Below are 24560 nucleotides of genomic sequence, written 5' to 3' on the forward strand. Positions count from 1 at the left end.
TTACACTACATGCACACTCTCAATGTAAATGGAGAGACAGCATGCCACATCGCTACAAATCTGAGGCACCTGCGTTCACTGACCTAAATCCACATGGGAAGGCCACAGATGGCATAAATAAAACAGCCCCCTGCATTAAGCATGGGTCAACACTCCTGCATGCACAGTATCCTAAACTCAGCACTGCATGCCTTTTCACTAAAACTGCATATTCATTTCCAAAAAGCACCTGCTTTGTTGTGGTGCAACAGTACATTGTCGAATTTAAAGTCTGCAGTATTTTCCATATGGAAAGCATATGTCATTTAATTGAAAGTGTATACATTTTATATTAGTTATAATCAAATTATTATTATTATTATTATTATTATTTTAAGATAGTAGGAAGTATAGTCTACTTTGCAGGATGGGATAACATAGTATTTCCTGATGTAATGATGTGAGGGATGTTACAGTTATTCAATCACTTATATTTCTCACTTGACAGCTCCGCCCACAAACATATTTTGATTGACATTATATCTAACAAATGTGACTTTGTTTCTCATAAATTTGTAAATTTGTATCTTACACTGAACAAAATTATAAATGCAACACTTTTGTTTTTGCCCCCATTTTTCATGAGCTGAACTGAACTCAAAGACCTAAGACTTTTTCTGTGTACGTACACAAAAGGCCTATTTTTCTCAAATATTGTAAATCTGTCTAAATCTGTGGTTAGTGAACACTTCTCCTTTGCCGAGATAATCCATCCACCTCACAGATGTGGCATATCAAGATGCTGATTAGACAGCATGATTATTGCACAGGTGTGCCTTAGGCTGGCCACAATAAAAGGCCACTCTAAATAATTACAGCTACATTTCTGTTCGTTTTAACATATTTCTTATAATTGGACGATTTATTTTATTTTATTTATTTATTTCATCTCACAATTGTGACTTTATATCACTTAATGTGACTATGACTTTTTTTTTTTTTTTTTTTGCTCTTTATCTTGCAATTGCAACTATATTTCTGGTGATTTCAACATATTCTCATAATTGGGACTTTATCTCACATTTGTGACATTGTTTTTATAATTGCAACTTCGTTTGTGATGTTGTATATCTTAATATGTCTTTATATCTCACAAATTGACTATATTTAACTATATTTCTGTAAATTTCAACTTTCTGTTGTAATCGTAACTTTATATCTCACAATTAAGACCATGTCTGGCAGATGCAAAATTTATTTATTTATTTATTATAATTACAATTTAGTTTCTCGTAATTGCGACATTGTATCTCTTAATGTGATTTTATGTCTTATAATTTAACCATATCTTTTAATTGCAACTGAATTTCTGATAATTTCATCTTTTTCTTGAAATTGGGCCTTAATATCTCTCACTTGTGACTTTATATCTCGTGAATATGATGTTGTTTTTCATAATCACAATTTAGTTTCTTGTAATTTGCAACTGAATTTCTGATAAGACAAATCAATGGCACTGATATGTCATTGCAAAATGTCATTAAAATATGAGTTTTAATTTTGAGCTTCTTTGAGTTAAAACAGCTCAGACATGCATTTTAGTCTGGGACTAGGCTTAAGCCTTGACTGTGAAACCAGGGGTGCATTCTGACACAGTTTTTAAAAATTGTGTCTTAGTTTCTAGTACCTGTGACTTTGTATCTCCTTATGTGACTTTATACTGTATCTCACAGTTTGACTATATCTTACAACTGCAACTATATTTCTGATATCTTCAACTGATATATTTTTGATTGCACAAGTTAATTCAGACTTGACAACAATAGGAGGGGTTAGACACCTGCAGGTCTAGCCATCTCTATGCCCCTTTGTCATCTCCACACCTGCTCTGCATGAGCAATTTACTTGACTCATCAGCATAGGTGGCCTACATGCTGACCACGGATACAAGCGGATAAGAGCCGACTATTCAGTATGCATGCCACTCATTGGTTCTCCTTAAATCAGTGATGAAGTGGAAATTGGTGTAGGTTAATCCCTGTGCATTTATAATTATGGATGTTCCAGTGAGAAAGCAAATGTAAGATGGGATTATGCAAATGAATGCATAAAAGAGACATAATGAGATTTACTGCAACATCCCGCACCTGCTAGGGGTATGATTGGCGATTATGTTCGGAATCAGTATGCGAGGAAACAAACGCTAACCAGGCTATTTTTTTTTTTTTTTTTTTTTTTTGAAAGCATATCCGGCTGAGGGAAATGAGAGGCTGTGACTGAACAAACGTGTTACGATTGACTACCTGATGACTGTTTTGGTTTTGAAAAACATGCAAACTAGCTCAAATGTCATCTTGGTTTACTGACTGCAAAAAATGCCTTCAGACGGATTATGGAGCGCTTCTCACATGAGACATCTTCTTAACTGCCACTGTTGTATTTCACAATAATGGATATTGTTGATACAAATAATTAAGCTGGGGGGAAAACTGATTAATTGTTTGATTTGCTTTAATATCAATATCAATATTATTCTTATTATTATAATAATAAACTAAAATAACTAATAAAAAAGATTGTTATTATTATTATTATTATTATTAATAATAATTGTTGGGTGATCTTATGTAGAAATAAATTAAACAACTGATTTTAAAAACAGCCAATAATAATAATAATAATAATATAATACTGATTTTTAAACAGCCAATAATAATAATAACAACAACATAAAATGATAATTTAACAATAATTTAAAATCAGTCAATGCTTATAATATTAATAATAATAATAATAATAATAATAATCATAATAATAATAATAATAATCCTTAAGCCAATGATGATAACAAAACTATTTTAAAAATCAAATAAATAAATACATTCATGTATTTCTAATAATAATTTATAATGATGATGAAAATAATAATAAACCTACAATAAACAATGTAATAAATAAATAAATAAATAAATAAATAAATAAAATATTTTTTTTAATAAGAACTTATTTATAATCAACAACATCAGCAGCAGCAGCAATCAAAGCATTTCCTCTTTCAGCCAGTTCAGACATGTACAAAGATATGAAAAGAAGCAGACATTTGATTGCCCAAGACTGTACATTAACTTTCCCTGTGGCAAAGCAAAGGGGACCAGTAATTCATACACCTACACAGCCATAAAACAACTACAAGCTCTAAAAGATTGAATGAGCACAGGGTAATTTCATCCACTCCAGCCTTGAGAGTTGCCGAAGTGGTACATTTCACGGCACGTCAATCCCTTCAGACTAAAGTAAAACACTGGACTTTCTGAAAACGCTGAAAGCACCAGACAGCCGCTGAAAGCCAGCTGCACCATTTCCCTCTACATTTAAGACAAGAGTAGCTCAGACGCAGACTCATAACAATCTTGCATCTAACAGCACATACAAACAATACTCATCAAAACTACATTTTTTATAGTCTCTTCAGAAAACTGTTGAGAGTGTTGCTTGCCGTATCGAAGGTGGTGAGATTGCAATGTGGCTGGGTCAGGGATCCCACACTTTTTGACCAATAAACTTGCATTACTAATCCACAACCTTTACAGTTTCAGCTAATGATTTAATTAAAAAATATCTGTACTTTTTTCATGAAAAATCTTCTATAATTATAATATGAATATTAGTAGTAGCTGATGTTTTTAAACATAAATTCTTAATACTTATAGTCCCATAACGTTTGCAAAATTATATGTTTGCTTAACTTTATTATTATTATTATTATTATTATTATTATTATTATTATTATTATTATTATATTGTTATGGGCATAACTTTTATATTATATATGGACAACATTTATTATATAACATTTATTTTACTGTTAATAATAACAATTGTAAATAATAATCTGATAACCTAAAACACAATATTCATCTTGTGCAGCTGTAGAAGAATCAGACCAGAATACGGCCTGTCATCATTCAGCCCTTCATGCAGCATTGTCCCGCAAGAGCATTACTGAACTCAAATGCCTCAGTCTCGCCCTTCATCTGTGAAATCCCACACAAAACTCCATCAGCGATACATCTACTCTGTGCGCTGGTGTCCCATGTTCACAGCAGCTGATGAAAAACACCCCCAAGGCCTCCTTGAGCTAAAGACTCGTGTGTCTGAACACTAAAGTGTCTGAACCCTTCAGTTGCAGTGTTTCCCTGCGCAGTGCCGTGTTTCACTGGGGTAGGTTGGGGAACTAGGCCACTTCAAGAGGAAAAAAAATGATAGGCAGACACAAAGGAAGAAAATCTGAGCTCCTCTAGCTTTGCTCGGTCCCCCCCTTTATGTTTTCTTGTGAGCGAGCAGCATTTCTGTTTCATGGGCGCAGGGTACCTTGCAACTGTGTCGCATGATTTTAAAAAGGCATCATTCATTCAAATGCATCTTTCATTCATTCATCCACTGCACTTTGATGTATTGTCCAGTGCTGGAGAAGCTGCTTTGAAACTAGCTTTACAAACTACAAACTTATCGCAAGACAAGCTACTAACAATTATGATTTTATACAAATTTGGCACATTTATATCACATGGTTTAAGAGATCTAATTCCAGTTTTTTTTTTTTTCCTCCCATGTGGCACAAATCAGGTATGACCAATGAACATGTAGCAGAAAAAAAATCACAAGAATTCCGATATTCTCAGATCAGTGTCAAGCCTCATTCACATGTGGAAATAAATCTGATATGAATCAGATACATGCATTTGCATCTGCCATGTAAGCGAACAGACTGGAAATTCCCGTCAATGCCAGTTGTACGTCATTGAAAAAATGACGGTGGCGAATAATGTTGACTCAGTTGAACACTATTGCCAAGTCTTGCCAATCTACCTTTACACTGTTGCCATGGGTTGTTTTATAGCTTGCAGGTTAAGTGTATCGCTTCCTCCCCCTGGAACGTGATTTTTATGGAGGAAAACCACTACTGAACTAATTTTGATTAGCAATTGGGCTGTTTTTTTTTTTTTTTTTTTTTTTTTTTTACAGACCTGGCAACTCTGTTTCTGGATCAGTATGTCTGCCTTGGGTGTATAGTGTAAATGCAGGTATCAGATATGGGTCACTTTTAAAAGAAGATGTAAGCTGGTTATGAAAAACAAAATCGGATATAGTCAACAAATCAGAATGGACAACAAGACCTGCAGTGTAAATGTTGCCATGAAACAGCATTAATCTGGAAATGACTTACATTTACCGGCTAGATCACCCAAAATAGGACAATAGAAGATCGGAAAAGGTTTGCCTGATCTGATGAGTCTCGATTTCTGCTGCAACATTTGGAAGCTAGGGTCAGAATTTGGCGTAAACAACATGAAAGCATGGATTCATCCTGCCTTTCAGGCTTGTGCCTGTGGTGTAATGGTGTGGGGGTTATTTCCTTGACACAATTTGGGCCCATTAGTACCAATTGAGCATTGTTTAAATGCCACAGCCTACATGTGTATTGTTGCTGACCACAAAGTACCCATCTTGTGAAGTCTACATCCAGCTGGATAATGAGCCATGTCACAAAGCTCAAATCATCTCAGACTGGTTTCTTGAACATGACAATGAGTTCACTGTCCTCAAATGGTCTCCACAGTTTCCAGATTTCAATCCAATAAAGCACCAATGGGATTTGTCGAAACAAAAGATTCGAATCATGAATGTGCAGCTCACAAATCTGCAGCGACTGCATGATGCTATCATGTCAATATGAGAAGAAGTGGCCAGTGAGTGTGTTTACTGGTATTGATTGTATTGATTCAGGAAAATGAATTAATTGTGTTGCGCTATAGCACAATTTGTCAGAAAAGCAGTTACTGGAAAAGCTATCTGTAACAATGGGTGCGGGAGCCGGTGGTCGTTAAGGAGGAGGTTTAATGGTGAAATTTAAAAAAAAGATTTAGTAATGAATTAAACACAAAAGAGCACGACAGCCCCTCACGGATGACACAAAATAAAGTCCATGCCTGGTCCTCTCTCATCTTGCACTGTCTTCACTCCTCCTTTTATCCTTCCGGAGCACCTCCGTGGGACTCGAGACTCACCTCGCTCTGTTCCCACGCTCTCGCCCCCGCCCTTCTCATCACACTATGCAATTTTAAAAACAGCTGAGCCACTGTAGGACACATTAGAAGCTAGCATTGCTACTTTTAGTTATAGTTACTCCTCCACCACTGACATTTGAATTTACAAGTGTATGTAAAGTGTTGTCACTACACGAGTTCCATGGAAATTGCTAATGTTAGCGTAATAGCTTTAGCAGTTGAGCTACAGGAACTACAAGGGTTCAAAACAAATGCCCATTCTGTATTATTCTGTGCATTAATTTGCAATAAATAAATAGCTGATAGGAGCTTTCTTCATGTGCTGTACTTTCAGGCGATACTTGTAAAGTCGGCTTCTGCATTAAACATGCTCGCGAGTGTGGAAGCTAATGGAGGCAATGTGCGGCTAATGAATTTGGGTCACACTCCAGCGGAGACACTCTCTAAGGTCCTAAGTCAGATAGGCCTGCCGAGTTCTGTTTTCAAAAACGGAAATAAATGGGAACATGCAGAGGCGTCGTGCTATGAAAAACAGAAATCTTTTTAAGGCATCACATCCATCTATTCAAAGAACTCTATGATGGTAAGGAAACAATTCAGATTCATTCCAATTGAACTGCTCCGCAATTTTGTGTAATACTTGTTGGTCCACCATCAAACCTTCAGTAAATATCAAACATTCATAAATTTCACTACATCCTTCCCCCTTGGTGCTGTTGCCATGGAGTCCCTCATATGAAAAAGCCAGATTGACAAGCATGAATGATCTCTCTTCTACTGCAATGGCAGAGAGTTTTGCACCTCCACAGCAAACCCTTAAGAAAAGACTCTGCGACATAAACAGTTCACAGGGGTGATAGCGGCGAGCTTTTAGTTATTTTTAGTAAGGGAAAGTGCGAGACTGCCATAACCGCATGCTCAACGAAAAGTGACAGACACAGAGCCCTAAGGGACGCCTCATTAAACTTAGCTGCTCAGCTTCACCGCTTGCCTGAAGACACCAGCACGCAAACAAGACAGATTGTTTACATATCATATGTTCCTCATGCAAGGCATATGCATTTTACAAAATCCAGGGAAAAAGTTTTAACAGCCAGTTTTTGACACAAAAGCCACATTTCAAGGCCCTTTTCAGAAGAATTCTGTATTAATTGATTTTTATTTTTTTATTTTTTTTCTTCTTCTGAAAGTAATGAAACTTTGCAGTGCAATTTCATTTTTACCACATCTCAAATGCTGGAAATGTCAGTGGTGAAAAGTAAATTTTTCAAAAAAATTTAATTAAAATGACTGAATGACTTTGTATCTCTGTGAGGAAAATTTCATTATAGTTTTTTTGTAGCCACAAAACATAATATTTTCACTTTTTTGATAAAGTTGACAGCATTTTAGCATGATATGAAATAAAGGACATTAAACATCTTTATAACGTCTTTATAAAATACATTTCAAAAGACAGTTGTAAAGTGACGTGAAAAAAAACAACAACAACAACAACAACCAAATACAATTGGGCATAAAACTGTTTGAAACTGGAGAAAGAATGAATGAACGAACAAACGAAAAAACAAACAAACAAACACAAAAAAACACTGGGACATAAGTGTCTGAAATTGAAGAAAACAAACTAACTAACTAACCATCCAACGGGACATAAAAGTGTCTAAAGTTAAAGAAAATAAATAAACAATTAAATAAATAGTATGACTTAAAGTGTCTGAAGTTGATGTAAATAAATAAATAAATAAACAAACAAATAAATAGTTTGACTTAAATGTCTGAAGAATATAACAAGAACAAAAACAAATAAATGTCTAAATATAGAAATAGTATAAAATGTCACAGTACATGTAGAAGCATGACCATCAAATCTAAACCCATACAGGGTGGTCCATAAAAGCAAGGATAAATATGTTTTAAGTTATTTGTGTTTTTGGCATCACACTTTGTAAACAACTGAACTTGTTGGCTCGTTGCAACTATGATTCAAATGACACTCAATATCTAAATGACTCTAATTATCAACCACAGTTAAGTGTCTCTGTAGCACTGTTTGAAAGCCATTGTAGTCTGACAAAAGAGACACTGTTGCATGCCATCCACGCAACGTTTTTATACATGTACATGCAAATGTGCCATTTCAGACAACTCTGCTCAAAGCACAAACTTGTGCTACTGACAACCTCAAGCACAGCTGACACTCTCTGACAAAACTGTCCTTTTAGTGGACACTTAGCCCTTAACAGACTGTTCACAGCATATTCATTGCATTCTGTCTCTGGTGGGAGCTACATAACATCTTAAAGCTTTTGTTCTTGTTACAAAAGTAGGCACAGATGGGATTTGTTTTTCTTGAGTCATCATATTGCACCCAGACTGATTCATTCTGCTCACCTCGAGATGGAAACCACAACCTCAGCAATGGTACAACAATGAGTATGTGTTTTTGACACCTTGGTATCCAGTTTACCAGAATGAGAATGATTAATTTATAATTGCCATTTCTGGATAATTCTGGATGGTGTTCAATTCAGTTATATATAGTCATTATTCATCATGGCAACAGAGTTGTAAAATTGTATGCAACTTTACAAAGAAAAGGCTTAGTTAAAATTTTCAAATGTTCACATCCACACTGTTCACATATTGTGGCTATACTGTTGAAACAGTATATTTAAAAACTGGCCCCATTTGTTTCCTTCAAATTCAATGCCAACAAGTATTTGTAGAAGTTGTAGGTACACATTATGTGTGGTACAGTCTATGCTGAATACTAATCAGCTTTCGAAATGTGGATGCGTTGCAACATCCAAGTGCAATCCCTGTCTAACAGATGTACGTCATGCTGCTCTAGCTTTTATATTTATATATTTACCTTTTAAATATTCATCACAGACAGCCTGTTTTATTGGGTTATGTAAAACATCATACCTGTCCAAGAGAGCATCTATAAATATCCCTACTGTTTGGTTAGCCTGCAGAGAGATAAGATAATTTACCATTTAGAGCCTGGGACCCACTGACAGGATCCCTGGCCACCACTATGATTAATGGCATGGTCAAATATAGCCAGCCTATTAGTCTCATGTAAAAAAGCATCTGGGTGCAAGGTGTCATGGAGAATACAAGGGCAGAAAGAGAAAGCAAGAGGGTTAATAAACAGTGATGCTATATCAGGCAGAACACAGCTGTAGTCTGACCAGCGGGTCACGTTTTAAGGGTAAATCGGTGCGCTGTTTGGATTCATACACGCTCCAGGTCTAACTGAGGCTCGAGGGCTGTTATACAACACCAGAGAATGACAAGGCAGGGAGATCTATAAAAAAAAAAAACACTAACCTAGTCTTCCTACAGCTTATGAAATGAAGAAAAATCATTTGAATTAATGGGAAAACTTCTATTAATGAAAACATGAATTCTCACGGTGTCTGTTATGCCAGAACTATTATATTTATTAGATAATTATATTCAAATATACAATAAACCTAGCATGAAAATTAGCTACCCCCATATACGTTACCCAAGGTATTGTATATATATATATATATATAAATATAAATATATATATATATATATATATATATATATATATATATATATATATAAACAACAACAAGAGAAACTACTAGATAGAGAGTATGCAAGAATTATTTTTATTATTATTTTGTTTTTATTTATTTTTTTGACGGCTTTGTATTCGGTTTACTAGAATGAGTATGATTACTTTCTAATTACCATGTCTGGATAATTTGAGATGTGGAGAGGTGTTCAATCCAGTCTCATTATAGTCCAATTACAGTTTTCTAACTGAAATCAGCAATAAACAGAAAGTATTGTGCTTGCAATCAACCTGAAAATACAGGATTAAAAACTGCATTTAGATCCACATTTTTGGTGCAAAAAAGGAATCCTTACACATATATAAATATAAATAAAACAGCTCACAGTTTGACCTTATCAGATTGAAATTGTCTGACAGTAAAGCCAGTTCTTTGTTGATTCGCATCTCTCACTGTATTCACAGTAAACGTTTGTTAGCAAAGAAACTTCGCAGTAGTTATATCTACAGCCTTTAGCATTGAAAACGTCTGATTTGCTTATATGAGAAGCTGACATGTTTTGGTGGACGCATCGTCCATTTTGATTTTGACGTTGGCTTTTGTTTTGCCCTTCCAGACCTTGACTCTTTACTTTGCATATTGCAGCAAATGATCAGGAAACACCCAGTGTCAGTCCCCATCAGCATTAACTGATGCTGTCTATGGCAAATCACACTGCCCACATATATTTCAATGGAACAAAAACACAACCTTATTGAATATAAATGAGAAACCTTTCCTCATCATTGAATATTCATCCATATGGTACTCGAGTTCACTACAAATGACCAAAACTTTACATCAGTATTCCAATATGGAACTGAAAATTGCATAAGTAGATACATTTATATGGTAATTATGGATTACCACACACTCGACACCAGCAGTTTATTCCACATCACTATATTATAAAAATAAAATAAAAAACAATCAACTCAGGCTTCCTAATGTGACTTTACTGCAAATTGTGATTTAGGACCAACTTTATTCACTCCTCATCATCCAAATACATTACTAATAAATTGGTGACTTGTTTTGCATGTAATGTTTTTTGTCAATAGTATGTTTGAAATTAAACTCAATTCATTTTCTACTCTACCATTGATGGAAACAGAAATACCTTTTGTTGTCAGTAATTTTCTTCACAAAGAAGGGAGCAGATTAGTTTTCTCTCGGCTATTGCTTTTCAGACCTTATATCTGAAAATATAAGGCCTCCAGCAGTACAGATGTTAGCATGAAATCAACAGACTGCAGAAAAAGCTGGCCAGCTTCAAAACAGCCAAAGCCTGTGTGACTTGAAGGTGAATTTTCAATGGAAAAAAGTCAGGGTTTGTTTGAAGAAGATTTGGAAGAGTTTGCTTAAGAGGACTATGTTACTGAGATATAGGAATGGGCATATAGTGACTGGTCAGCTGTTTCCACTTTCAACTTCCAGTAATGTCATTTAAATGACAAACAAACAAATAAATCAATATTTTTAAATTATATTATTTTATAATTGTATATAAATTTGTATAATATTGTAATGTATAAACCCAAAGATGATGAAGACGATTCCAAAGTATACAAAACAACACAGTTTATTAGAGAAAACATCAGACGGTAATCCAAACAGTAACCCAAGCTACAAAACAGTGTGCGTTGCACAAACAGTAATGGAAAACTGCAGTGGGAACAAAGAGGAACTTAAATAGACACCCTCTGTCCGAAATCTCCTCCTATACCTTTAAATAGGGCACTATTTGAGGGGACAGCCATTTTTAATTGGTGTCCGAAACTCATTCAATCCCACAATGTACAGCAATAAAGAGTGTACAAACGGTGCACGATCAACGGCTAGAGAATACCCATAATGCACTGTGAGAGTTGAGCAGCAAATGAATTGCCGCATCTCGCCAAAAGATAGTGCCCACAGCTAAGTCATCCAACCATTAATTTTACAAAGCGCTCGTCCACAGTTATGAATGCATTGTAAATTGATTATTAAATTGTTTAGTTAGGGTTTATACATCATTTCTACGATAGCATTCAGGATGAATCCTTTCATCTTACTATTAGAACTGCCAGTTTGCCAGTTTCCAATGACTATTAAACCACAAGCACAAACTATGCAAAAGCGACAGTCCTTCCAGTGCACTCAGTGTCTGAATTCACTTACTTGTTTTCATTCATTCTTTCAAGTGAACAGGAAACTAGGACAAAGGAAGCAGGAAGGTGATATGAATAAACCTAAAAGTCCATAATAATGAAACTAAAAGAACATAATGGTGACATTATCTTATTTTTAGATAACATTATATATTATATTATATATATATATATATATATATCATTTATTTCAGTAATTCAACTCAAATTGTGAAATTACATTAATTCAGTGCACACAGACTGAAGTCTTTGGTTATTTTAATTGTGATGATTTTGGCTCACATTTAACAAAAACCCACCAACAAATCTCAACAAATTAGAATATGGTGACATGCCAATCAGCTAATCAACTCAAAACACCTGCAAAGGTTTCCTGAGCCTTCAAAATAGTCTCTCGGTTTGGTTCACTAGGCTACACAATCATGGACAATCACTGATACCCTTCACAAGGAGGGTAAGCCACAAACATTCATTGGCAAAGAAGCTGGCTGTTCACAGAGTGCTGTATCCAAGCATGTTAACAGAAAATTGAGTGGAAGGAAAAAGTGTGGAAGAAAAAGATGCACAACCAACCGAGAGAACCGCATCCTTCTGAGGATTGTCAAGCAAAAGCGATTCAAGAATTTGAGTGAACTTCACAAGGAATGGACTGAGGCTGGGGTCAAGGCATCAAGAGCCACCACACACAGACGTGTCAAGGAATTTGACATATTTGTCATATTCGTCTTGTTAAGCCACTCCTGAACCACAGACCTGGGCTAAGGAGAAGAAGAACTGGACTGTTGCCTAGTGGTCAAAAGTCCTCTTTTCAGATGAGAGCAAGTTTTGTGTTTCATTTGGAAACCAAGGTCCTAGAGTCTGGAGGAAGGGTGGAGAACCTCATAGCCCAAGTTGCTTGAAGTCCAGTGTTAAGTTTCCACAGTCTGTAATGATTTGGTGTGCAATGTCATCTGCTGATGTTGGTCCATTGTGTTTTTTGAAAACCAAAGTCACTGCACCCATTTACCCAAAAACTTTTTGGAGCACTTCATGCTTTCTTCTGCTGACCAGCCTTTTGAAGATGCTGATTTAATTTTCCAGCAGGATTTGACACCTGCACACACTGCCAAAAGCACCAAAAGTTGGTTAAATGACCATGGTGTTGGTGTGCTTGACTGACCAACAAACTCAACAGACCTGAACCCCAGAGAGAATCTATGGAGTATTGTCAAGAGGAAAATGAGAAACAAGAGACCAAAACATGCAGATGAGCTGAAGGCCACTGTCAAAGAAACCTGGGCTTCCGTACCACCTCAGCAGTGCCACAAACTGATCACCTCCATGCCACGCTGAATTGAGCCAGTAATTAAAGCAAAATGAGCCCTTACCAAGTATTGAGTATATGTACAGCAAATGGACATACTTTCCAGAACATTTACATTTATGCATTTAGCAGATGCTTTTATCCAAAGCGACTTACAGTGCATTCAGACTAACATTTTTTACCTAACGTGTTCCCTGGGAATTGAACCCACAACCTTTTGCGCTGCAAATGCAATGCTCTACCACTGAGCCACAGGAACACAGAAGGCCAACAATTCACTAAAAATGTTTTATTTATTGGTCTTATGAAGTATTCTAATTTATTGAGATTGATATGAATGTTGATTGGTGGGTTTTTGTTAAATGTGAGCCAAAATCATCACAATTAAAAGAACCAAAGACTTAAACTACTTCAGTCTGTGTGCATTGAATTTATTTAATACACAAGTTTCACAATTTGAGTTGAATTACTGAATATATATATGAGAGATGCTCTGATCGATCGGCCAGAGTCCAGAGTTGCATTAATTTTTCGCCAGGATCTTGTATTGATGACGGGAGAGTCGGAGCGCTGCACAAAGTCTTCTCCAGCACATCCCAAAGATTCTCATTGGGGTAAAGGTCAGACTTTGGACTCTGTGGCGGCCAATCCATGTGTGAAAATGATGTTGGATGCTCACTGAACCACTCTTCCACAATTTGAACCCGATGAATCCTGGCATTGTCATGTTGGAATATGCCCGTGCCATCAGGGAAGATGGTCATTCAGTATATTCAGGTAGTCAGCGGACCTCATTCTTTGGGCACATAACATAATCATCCACGCAGTAATTATACAATGGGGGGATCTTAAATATTTGCTTAGTTAAATCCAGGTGGTGACTTTTCTCCTGGGTCCTCGCCACCACACCTCGTACTCGCTCCGAGTGGGCCTCGAACCCAAGTCTCCGGCACGGGAGGAGGACGCATTAACAAGGAGGCTAAATTACTGCAGCCACTAGCGTCAGTCACTAGTGTGTCTCTTGAGATGAGGAGAGTGAGGTTTACCTGCACAGCACCTACTCGCTGGCCTCTGTTACATACATATATTGCACAGCACCTACTCGCTGGCATATATATATATATATATATATATATTTATATATATACAGGGTGCGATTTGCCGGGGGGGATGGGGGGGATTTCCCCCCCTCTGGTCTATGCATCCCTGCCTCTGCTGAAAAACTTTTATCCCCGGTGGGGAAAAAATATCATGCAAATCCACTCTGACGTCCCGATCTGAATCAAATGATTCGTGATACACGATCCGATTGAAGCTCTTCGAAACAGTGAATGATTTTGCGACGCAATGGTTTAACTGATTCGGAGTTTCAAAAGCTCCGTTGTGTTCTTTGCTCGCTTTCTCTATGTAATTTGTTGTTTGAATAACCGTGGACATTAAATCATTACAATTAATAGGCCTAACGTAGGCTTACAATGTTTTTTTTTTAAACTGAGATCACACTAAATACAATTTACGTCGTATTAAAAACACATTTCATAAAAATTTTCAAAAGCATCCCCCCCTCTGTTTTTTTTTCACAAATCGCACCCTACATATATACATATATATATATATATATATATATATATATATATATATATATACATACATACATACATATACATATATATATATATATATATATATATATATATATATATATATTTATATATCGTATCACAATAGAACTGTGCTTCCAAACTGCTCAATAATATAATTTTGTCAACGCTAGATTTCTGTGGTGTGAATTCGTCATATGTGATAAAAATGCCTTGAGCTGAGACCTTTTTTTTTTTTTTTTTTTTCTCGGTGTGTGCAGAAGGCAAACCTAACATTCACAGAGCAGAGAAACACACACTGATGACACGTTAGACAGACAGTGATGCTGCTGAAGCTACATGAGCCTTAGGAAAAAATAAATAAATCATTGGAATTGAACATCGAAAAAATTATAAGATAAAGTAAATACTACATACAATTTTATATATATATCTATCTATATATATATATATATATATATATATATATATATATTATATATATATATTGTATTGTATGTATGTATATATATATATATATATATATATATATATACACACACACTCATCAGGCATGTGATTAGCTAGAGACAAAAAAACTAAGGAAAATCTGACCACACCCACAAGCCACGCCACTTGCGCTCATTATTAAAAATATATACAGGTGCTGGTCATATAATTAGAATATCATCAAAAAGTTGATTTATTTCACTAATTCCATTCAAAAAGTGAAATTTGTATATTATATTTATTCATTACAGACAGACTGATATATTTCAAATGTTTATTTCTTTTAATGTTGATGTTTATAACTGACAAGTAAGGAAAATCCCAAATTAGAAAATTAGAATATTGTGAAAAGGTTCAATATCGAAGACACCTGGTGCCACACTCTAATCAGTTAATTAACTCAAAACACTTGCAAAGCCTTTAAATGGTCTCTCAGTCTAGTTCTGGAGGCTACAGAATCATGGAAAGACGACAATTGACACCTTTAACGAGGAGGGCAAGACACAAAAGGTAATTGCAAAAGAGGCTGGCTGTTCACAGAGCTCTGTGTCCAAGCACATTAATAGAGAGGCGAAGGGAAGGAAAAGATGTGGTAGAAAAAAGTGTACAAGCAACAGAGATAACCACACCCTGGAGAGGATTGTGAAACAAAACCCATTCAAAAATGTGGGGGAGATTTACAAAGAGTGGACTGCAGCTGGAGTAAGTGCTTCAAGAACCACTACACAAAGACGTATGCAAGACATGGGTTTCAGCTGTCGCATTCCTTGTTTCAAGCCACTCTTGAACAACAGACAGCATCAGAAGCGTCTCGCTTCAAAAAGGACTGGACTGCTGCTGAGTAGTCCAAAGTTATGTGCTCTGATGAAAGTAAATTTTGCATTTTCTTTGGATATCAGGGTCCCAGAGTCTGCAGGAAGAGAGGAGAGGCACACAATCCACGTTGCTTGAGGTCCAGTGTTAAGTTTCCACAGTCAGTGATGATTTGGGGTGCCATGTCATCTGCTGGTGTTGGTCCACTGTGTTTCCTGAGGTCCAAGGTCAACGCAGCCGTATTCCAGGAAGTTTTAGAGCACTTCATGCTTCCTGCTGCTGACCAACTTTATGGAGATGCAGATTTAATTTTTCAACAGGACTTGGCCCCAGCACACAGTGCCAAAGCTACCAGTACCTGGTTTAAGGACCATGGTATCCCTATTCTTAATTGACCAGCAAACTCGCCTGACCTTAACCCCATAGAAAATCTATGGGGTATTGGGAAGAGAGGAAAGATGCGATATGCCAGACCCAACAATGCAGAAGAGCTGAAGGCCACTATCAGAGCAACCTGGGCTCTCATAACACCTGAGCAGTGCCACAGACTGTTCGACTCCATGCCACGACCTGATTGCTGCAGTAATTCAGGCAAAAGGAGTCCAAAACTAATATTGAGTGCTGTACATTGCTCATACTTTTCATTTTTATACTTTTTAGTTGGCAAAGATTTCTAAAAATCCTTTCTTTGTATTGGTCTTAAAGTTATTATTCTAATTTTCTGAGATACTGAATTTGGGATTTTCCTTAGTTGTCAGTTATAATCATCAAAATTTAAAGAAATAAACATTTGAAATATATCAGTCTGTGTGTAATGAATGAATATAATATACAAGTTTCACTTTTTGAATGGAATTATTCATTTCAATTATTCAGCAGCATTTAAAAATCATGACAACAATATAATAATATATTATAATAAAGTACTATAATATTACAAATATATTATAGTAAAGTACAGTATATAGAATTATTATTATTATTATTAAAGTACCTGCTAAAAGATTGGAAACATTACAATGATTAATGATTTTGAAATAACTATCTTCTGATCATCAAGGCTAAATTTATTTGATCAAAAAAAAAGAAAAGAAAAGAAATATTACAAATACAAAAAAAGGTTTAAATTTTAATACATTATAAAATGTAATGTTATTCCTGTGATGCAAAGGAGAATTTCCGTCATCATTACTCCAGGTGTCACATGATCTTTTAGAAATCATTACAATTTATTTGACTAAAGAAACATTTCTGATTATTATCAATGTTGAAAACAATTTTGCTGCTTCATATTTTGTGTGGAAATGATGATGCACTTTATTTTTTAGGATTTCTTTATAAATATATAGTTTATTGAACTGCATTTTTTTTGCATTTATCAAATATATTAATTAAATTTGTTAATGCATTTATTAAATAGAAATCATTTTAAACGTCTTCATTCACTTTTTGTCACTTTCATGTATGATGAATAAAATTATTAATTTATCTCTCTCTTTTTTTAAATCTTATACAAATGTTTGAGTGATATCATTGTTTCCACAAAACTATAAAGCAGAAAAACAGTTTTTAACATTGATAATTATGGGAAATGTTTCTTGAGCAGTAAAACAGCATATTAGAATGATTTCTGAAGGATTATGTGACACTGAAACTTAATTGTAAATAACAACAGATTAATAAACGTTTCTAATGACGAATGTTCCCAAATGTAAATTAAAGCGGCTTAAACCAAGCGCAGCACGAACAGTGAATCACAACTAAAAACAGTAACGTTACTGTAACAGCAGACATGTAGCACATCACACTACAGCCTATTATATTATTTAATTGCAGCAATTATTAACCGTTGTTTAGTTTTTTTTATGGCAGTACTAATATATATTTAATTACCGCCATTCATAAAAAGTCACCGGATCGAGTAACAGATATCAGCGCAGATTCTGCTCGCGTTTGGTGCTTTGAATCATTTGAATGCTTTGAACTGTCCTGCAGATGGCTATGGAGGGATTATTAGGTCAGATTATAAACTAAAAGTCTAAAACTAAAAGTCTTAAACCAAAACTAAAAATCTAAATTTGAAACTTAAATTAATTTGGTAATTTAGGATTGGGCATTTTCTATTCTAGGATTGGGCATTTTCTATTTAGGGTTGGGCATTTGGTCATTTTAGCCATTTAGGATTTTAGGATTGGGCATTTGGTATTTAGGATTGGGCATTTAATCATTTAGCCATTTAGGATTGAGGATTGAGGATTTGGGGATTTAGGATTGGGCATTTGAAGATTGAGGATTGGGCATTTGTGGATTGTATGCAAATTAGGAGGCGTGGCCCAAATACTAGAGGCTGGGTTTGAAATGGCTGGTGCGCATTCCCCACATCCTCACGCTCGATCTTCTCACCTGCTCGCTCGAACACTTTTATTTTTGTCAGTCGTGGGGCGGGGCTTGCTGTTTTAATTGTTCTCTCAAATGTTCATCGGTTATTCCCCCTTTTCCTGAAGTCAGTATTGGACGCCTGTTATAAGATGATTAATAATCACTTGACTTGACACATAGCTTCATCAGTGGACCAGATACATGTGAGTTATTATGCATTTGCTTTTTTTATTTATTTTTGTCTTTATTTAATGTAATTTAATGCATTGTTCATAGAGTAGATCTTTTTCCAGATACGTCATTAACAGGAAGTCTTCTGATTATTAGTGACTGCAGTCTTGTGATGATAAGAGATACACATATAAACCCTTTTTAACAGGCTGTAATAATACACACACACACACACACACACACAAACACAGATATATATTTGTATTTGCAGGTCGTGTACGTGAATGCAGCAAATAAGTACAAATTAATTTTCAACTTGGATTTTTAGGTTTATGGTTTAGATTTTTAGTTTTGTTGTTCCAAATTACTAAGCAAGTCACAGTTCTCATGAAATATGGTGAGGAAGAAAGATCTTTCTGAAGATAAAAAGTATGAAAAGATGCAATGTCTTGCAAAAGTGCCTTCAAATGGTTAATTGCAATTAATTACATGCCAAAATAAAAGTTTTTTTAACATAATATTTGTGTGTACTGTGTATAATTATTATGTATATATAAACACACAAACATACATGTATATATTTTACAAATATTTACATTATATACATTAGGTTCCTATATGATATATATATATATATAGTATATATATTATATATATATATATATGAATATATATATATATATATTGGTTTTGTTTACATTTTCAGAAACGCCTACTAAGGTTAGCCATAAATACATAAAAATACCCCCCCCCCAAAAAAATAAAAATAAAAAAAAAAAAAAACAATAAATAAAATAATAATAATGATAATAAAAATAAATAAATGTTATGTGCAGATGCTACTCTATTCCACTGTAATACGCCCTCTTTGTGTATTTGAGCCTCACACAGACCCGTTCTGTCACTCTTAAGATGAAGGCCGGCTCCGGAAGGATCCTAGTGGCAATTTTTTTTTCTTCTTTCCATGTCACTGCTCACGCAATGCCACACAGCTGAGTGAAGTCATCATTTTTAATTTAACTAGAATTGTTCAAGGGCTCGCTTTGCTTTGTGCTAGAATGCCACACAGCTGAGTGAAGTCATCATTTTCATTTAACCGAATTCTGAAAGGCTCGCTTTGCTTTGTGCTAGCGGCTCGGTCGTCAATGCGCGCGCCACTTTCCCGCACTCACAGAGGCTCGTGTATGTAAGAGCTTAAGAGCTTAATTTGTATTCCGCGTGACTCTCGCCAGGTAAGTAATGACAAGCAGCAAAGGCCAGCTTCTCTCAGCTGGGACGGCCAGCTGACGTCAGGCTTTCACACGCCTGTAGGCTCTGGCGCAGATGAGGCCGCTTCTTCCCTCTAATGAGCTGCTGTTTGCCTCTCAGGATTGTACATCATCTCCGGTGTCCTCCAGTTCAGGTAATGGTCACGGGATTCCGCGGCTATTTCTCTTCGCTCTGTAACACGGGCGGACTCCGGCGCATGATTTCCTGCTTTCATTTGCATTTAAAAAGCTGCATTCTCGTGTGGGGTTAAGCATAATGAGAGTCGTGAATACAAAGATCAGGGAAAAATGCGATTAAATGGTTCATTGTTGTGGCAACAAGGAGAATTTGATTCGGCTGTAGAGAGCAGCAGTGTACGGAGGCCGTAAAGGGACATGGTGGCGGAAAAGATTTGGGATGGGAGGAACATATTTTTCAGAGCTTTGCGTCCCCTCACAAAAATTTTAGTTCGGACAAACACTTACTCTTTACTTTACAGCTTTCAGTTCAAGCCAGGGCTCTGAACTGGTTCAAGGAGCGAAAATGAAAACTGGACACGAAAAAAAAAAAAAAAAAAATGACAGGAACAGAACCAGAAACAGCAACGAAATCTAATTTTATAGTTACGAACAGAATCAAAAATTTTAAATGGCCATTACCCGGTTAATAGCGTTATTTTATCATTCCATTTAATATTTGAAATTTGTTGTCAACCAATCACAAATTCCAGTAGTAGGCTACTATGCAAATGTGACGCTGAAGCGGACGCTGAAATGTCTGCTCAGCTGTGATCTCATCATAGGTAAGTCGCAATGCCCCGCCCTTAGAGTTTGTCTGAGGATAGTGTAAGATGAATTCAACAGTTCACACGCACCTGAATGGAGAAAACTGAAAAACTATAGGCTTACATAAAAAGGAATATAGGCATATAGGCCTACACTAAATATATTTCACTTAAATCATATTGACAGATTAACGAAACGAAAGAAAAAATGTGCTAAATTACGGTTCATTGTGACACGTTCCAAAGTTTTTGGAATGGAAAACGAAATAGCAGAGAGTAGTTTTATTTACTTTGCAAAACTTTACAGTTTTAATTATTTTGCAAAAGCTTGACAGCTTTGCATAATGTCTTGCTTCTGTAAAACCAACCAGCGTTGGTATGACCATCGCGCCGACGCCTTACGCGCACACACAACATAATTTTGCTATATTGAATCCTGTTCATTATCAAAATAAAATACAGTTAAAGAAACAAATAAAAAGTTACACTGACTCCGTTTCTACAAAAATCATTGCGTCCAGCGTGACCGCGCCTCACTGTGCTGATAAAGCCGATGTGAAGGATGATGTTTTATGTCGATGAAAGTACAAACACTATATAATAAATAATATTTTAGTATCCAGAAACGTCGTGACTATATGGAAACATTTGGATTCATGCCGAATAAGAGAGGTAGGCATCAGTTTCACCTTAAGTTAATTTGTTTTTGGATTGACTATTTTATTGCCTAAACTTGGAGGATTTGTTTTGAAGAGAAACTAATAACTGTTTTTATAATGTTTGTAAACATTTTGCTTTAGCCTACAGGCATTTTAGCCTTCATTATTTCGGAAAGTAATAGGGCTAATAAAATGCGACGTGAGCAGCGACTTGTGTTTTTTGTTTTATGTTTTTTTTTTTTTTTTTTTTTTTTTTTTTATTCTGTATTTTAAGTGTTTTTATTTTTTTTTTTTTTTTTTATTTGTTGAAAATGTTTTGAACATTTTGAACAGAAATGTTAAAATGTCGATTCTGCTCAGAGTGAACCGATTGATTTTATTTTATTTTTTTTTCGTTTTCAAGCCCTGGTTCAAACTGCTCTGTACGTTCACAATGGAGTGGTTCATAGATTTTTTTCCCAGATAGCTCACGTACGTCTGCAAGATGTCTGTTAAAGATCGGTTCATCTGGAAAGCATCTGCTGTGTACAAACATCTGATAGACGTCTTTAAGATGTCAGTTTTACATGCATTCTAAATCATAAACATCTTAAAGACATCTTCTAAATGTCTATTTGACATACGATAGGATTGCAGATGAGCAAACGCTCTAAAATAAATACGTCTTGCAGACGTCAAATAGACGTGTCCGTGATGTACGTGTACACACATTACTTTTAACAGACAATCAGATCACGTAAACTTTTTTTTCTGCCCGATAGAAACCCATTATAAGGAAAAAGCTTAACATTGCTGGATGAAGACAGTGGTATAAAAAACCCCAAATAGTTATACAGCTTATTTATAATGTATACGGTGCAGAGACAATCAGATGAATGCACATTAAGCGATTTCCTCCCATACACATTTAAAAAAAAAAGCTTAATGTAATGGATGAAGACAGCGATAAAAACAAAATTTATATTTCTTTATACTTGAGTTCTAGTTCAAAATAAAACTCTTTAGGGGCTCCATATATTTCTTTTTTTTTTACTTTATTTGTTAGTTATAAATATATATGACTATGATCCATTGTGTTGTGATATTGTGGTGTTGTTTGAACGACTGCAAGCTGTAAAGTGTTTGTCCGAACTCAAAAGGTTTCTCAATGGAACACAAATATCTTTGCGAGAGAACATTTTTATTTGATTTTTTTTTCACACCAGCATGTCCCTTTAGGGCTCCGTAGCACTGACTGCATGGCATTGGTTCCGCCAGTGTTTTTCTAATTAATTTTATTCTTACACATCAATTAAATAAATAAATGTTATTAAATAGGTAAATGTTAAAAACTAGGTGAGAGGCAAATATTTTTGAGTTAAAATTATTGTTTAAGACTATATTTTTTGCAATGCTTTCTGAAATGACTAATTAAAGTTAATTTGTTAATAAAAACAATGTTCTAAAATAAATAAAAATAGTATTCTAAAATTAATGCCCAGATAAATAAACAAAAAAGTCTTAGAAAATAGCTGAAAAATATTTAAATAAGAATTATTAAAAAAAAAAAAAAAAAATGAAGTAAAATAATTTAATACATGTTAAAAAAAAATCTTAGAATGATATGAAAAGCAGCAGTTGCTGTTATGATGCACCATAAAATATATATATATTTTATAACTAATATATATATATATATATATTATGAATATATATATATATATATGAGATATATATAGATATATATATGAATGCATTGTTTACAAATTAAGCATTTGAAAATTGTAAATCTCTTTAATATGTTATAATACTTACTGAAATTGTAAGTGACTTATATAAAAATGAATAAATTATTATATAATAATTAAATAAATTATTATATAATAATTAAATAAAAAAAATAAATTATTATATAATAATTAAATAAATTATTATATAATAATTAAATATGAATGTTGTAATTGTTGTTGGCATCAATAAACCGTAAACTATTAGAAATGTTGCTCTGGCAACTTACTGAAATAACTGTAAGTTTAAAATGAATAAAAATTATAAAAGCACATACAATTATTCAAACTTAAATGAAAAATGAAAATATTATTCAAAATATTAAGTATCATTAAATATGGTATTATTAAACATTATAACACTATATTGTAATGCTAAAATAACTGCTAACTTGATGATTTGTAAAGGATTATGGGTAGTTACGGGTAGATAATTATGTAGTTCTTTAGTGGGAATCAATTAAAAGTTTTTTTTTTTTTTCTTTTCCTCTCCTAACTGAAATCACAATGATTTAGGGCTCCTACAGAATTATAAAATCCACGGTAACTCATGATAGTTTAAAGGCTTGTACTTAATTGTTAAAAATAATTTTGTCCTGTTCCATAGCATGTTTATTAAGGCATAAAACAACATCCTGTGTGTTAGAAACGTAGTTAAAAGGCCATAACAAATAAGAATGTTTTGGTGTCATCGCCCATCATGGTACAGTATCTGCCGTTGGTACATGCTGAAATCAGCACGCTCTATTATTTAGGTAATTGGTTTTTAGTACCGGCACAGACGAGAAAAAAGTCAAGCCATTCCTCTCGCATGCAGATAATGAGCAAATGTCCTTATGCTAATGAAATATTTTTAAAAAGATTGTTGTGGGACATTGATTCTGATCCTTAACTGTGCTATTAATATCTATTTGCCCTTCCGTTTCTTGAGATGGCAACCCTCTCCCTGTGATGAAATATAATTTTTCATTTCTTCAGGAAGGGATGAAAAATGGATGATCTTAGAGGTACAAAAGCCAGAGTCTAGATTGCCTGCAGCTTGCAAACAGGTATTACAAAATAGAGCCATTACGGCAACATCAGGCTGCAAATGAATTTGAAATTGAGTGGAAAACCATGCATGCGGAGGGTTAGACTCTTAGCTGCCTTGAAGGGAATTATAGCGAGTAAAATATTCACGCCCTAAAAAAGGGCAGAAGTAAATGAAAGAAGGGGTGACACTTAGACCAATACACTTTCAGTTTTCAATTGCCTAGACTAAAAAGATGCAAATCAGGGTTTCACTAAGAAAAATAGTGCCTACAAGTAAAAGATCTATATTAATGCTGCTACAAGAGTACTTATATATATATATATATATAGATATGCTATATATATATATATATATATATATATATATATATATTATATATATATAGTGTAAGATTCAATCCCCCACATAAACCGATGCCATTGGCTGAAAGATCTTGCTTTGGGATTTTTGTTTTTTCTTATATATATGTGTGTGTGTGTTTTTATATATATATATATATATATATATATATATATATA

The 24560-nt window shown here is 34.7% G+C and overlaps 1 protein-coding gene across 4 annotated transcripts in view; it reads right to left on the bottom strand.

The window, feature by feature from the left end:
* The window catches only part of LOC109066562 (metabotropic glutamate receptor 7-like), a 200621-nt gene that overhangs the window by 20058 nt on the left and 156003 nt on the right, over positions 1-24560 (bottom strand). The gene's annotated exons all lie outside the window — the stretch shown is intronic.

The sequence above is a fragment of the Cyprinus carpio genome, chromosome A22, assembly GCF_018340385.1.
Source record: "Cyprinus carpio isolate SPL01 chromosome A22, ASM1834038v1, whole genome shotgun sequence".
NCBI classification, from domain to species: Eukaryota; Metazoa; Chordata; class Actinopteri; order Cypriniformes; family Cyprinidae; genus Cyprinus; species Cyprinus carpio.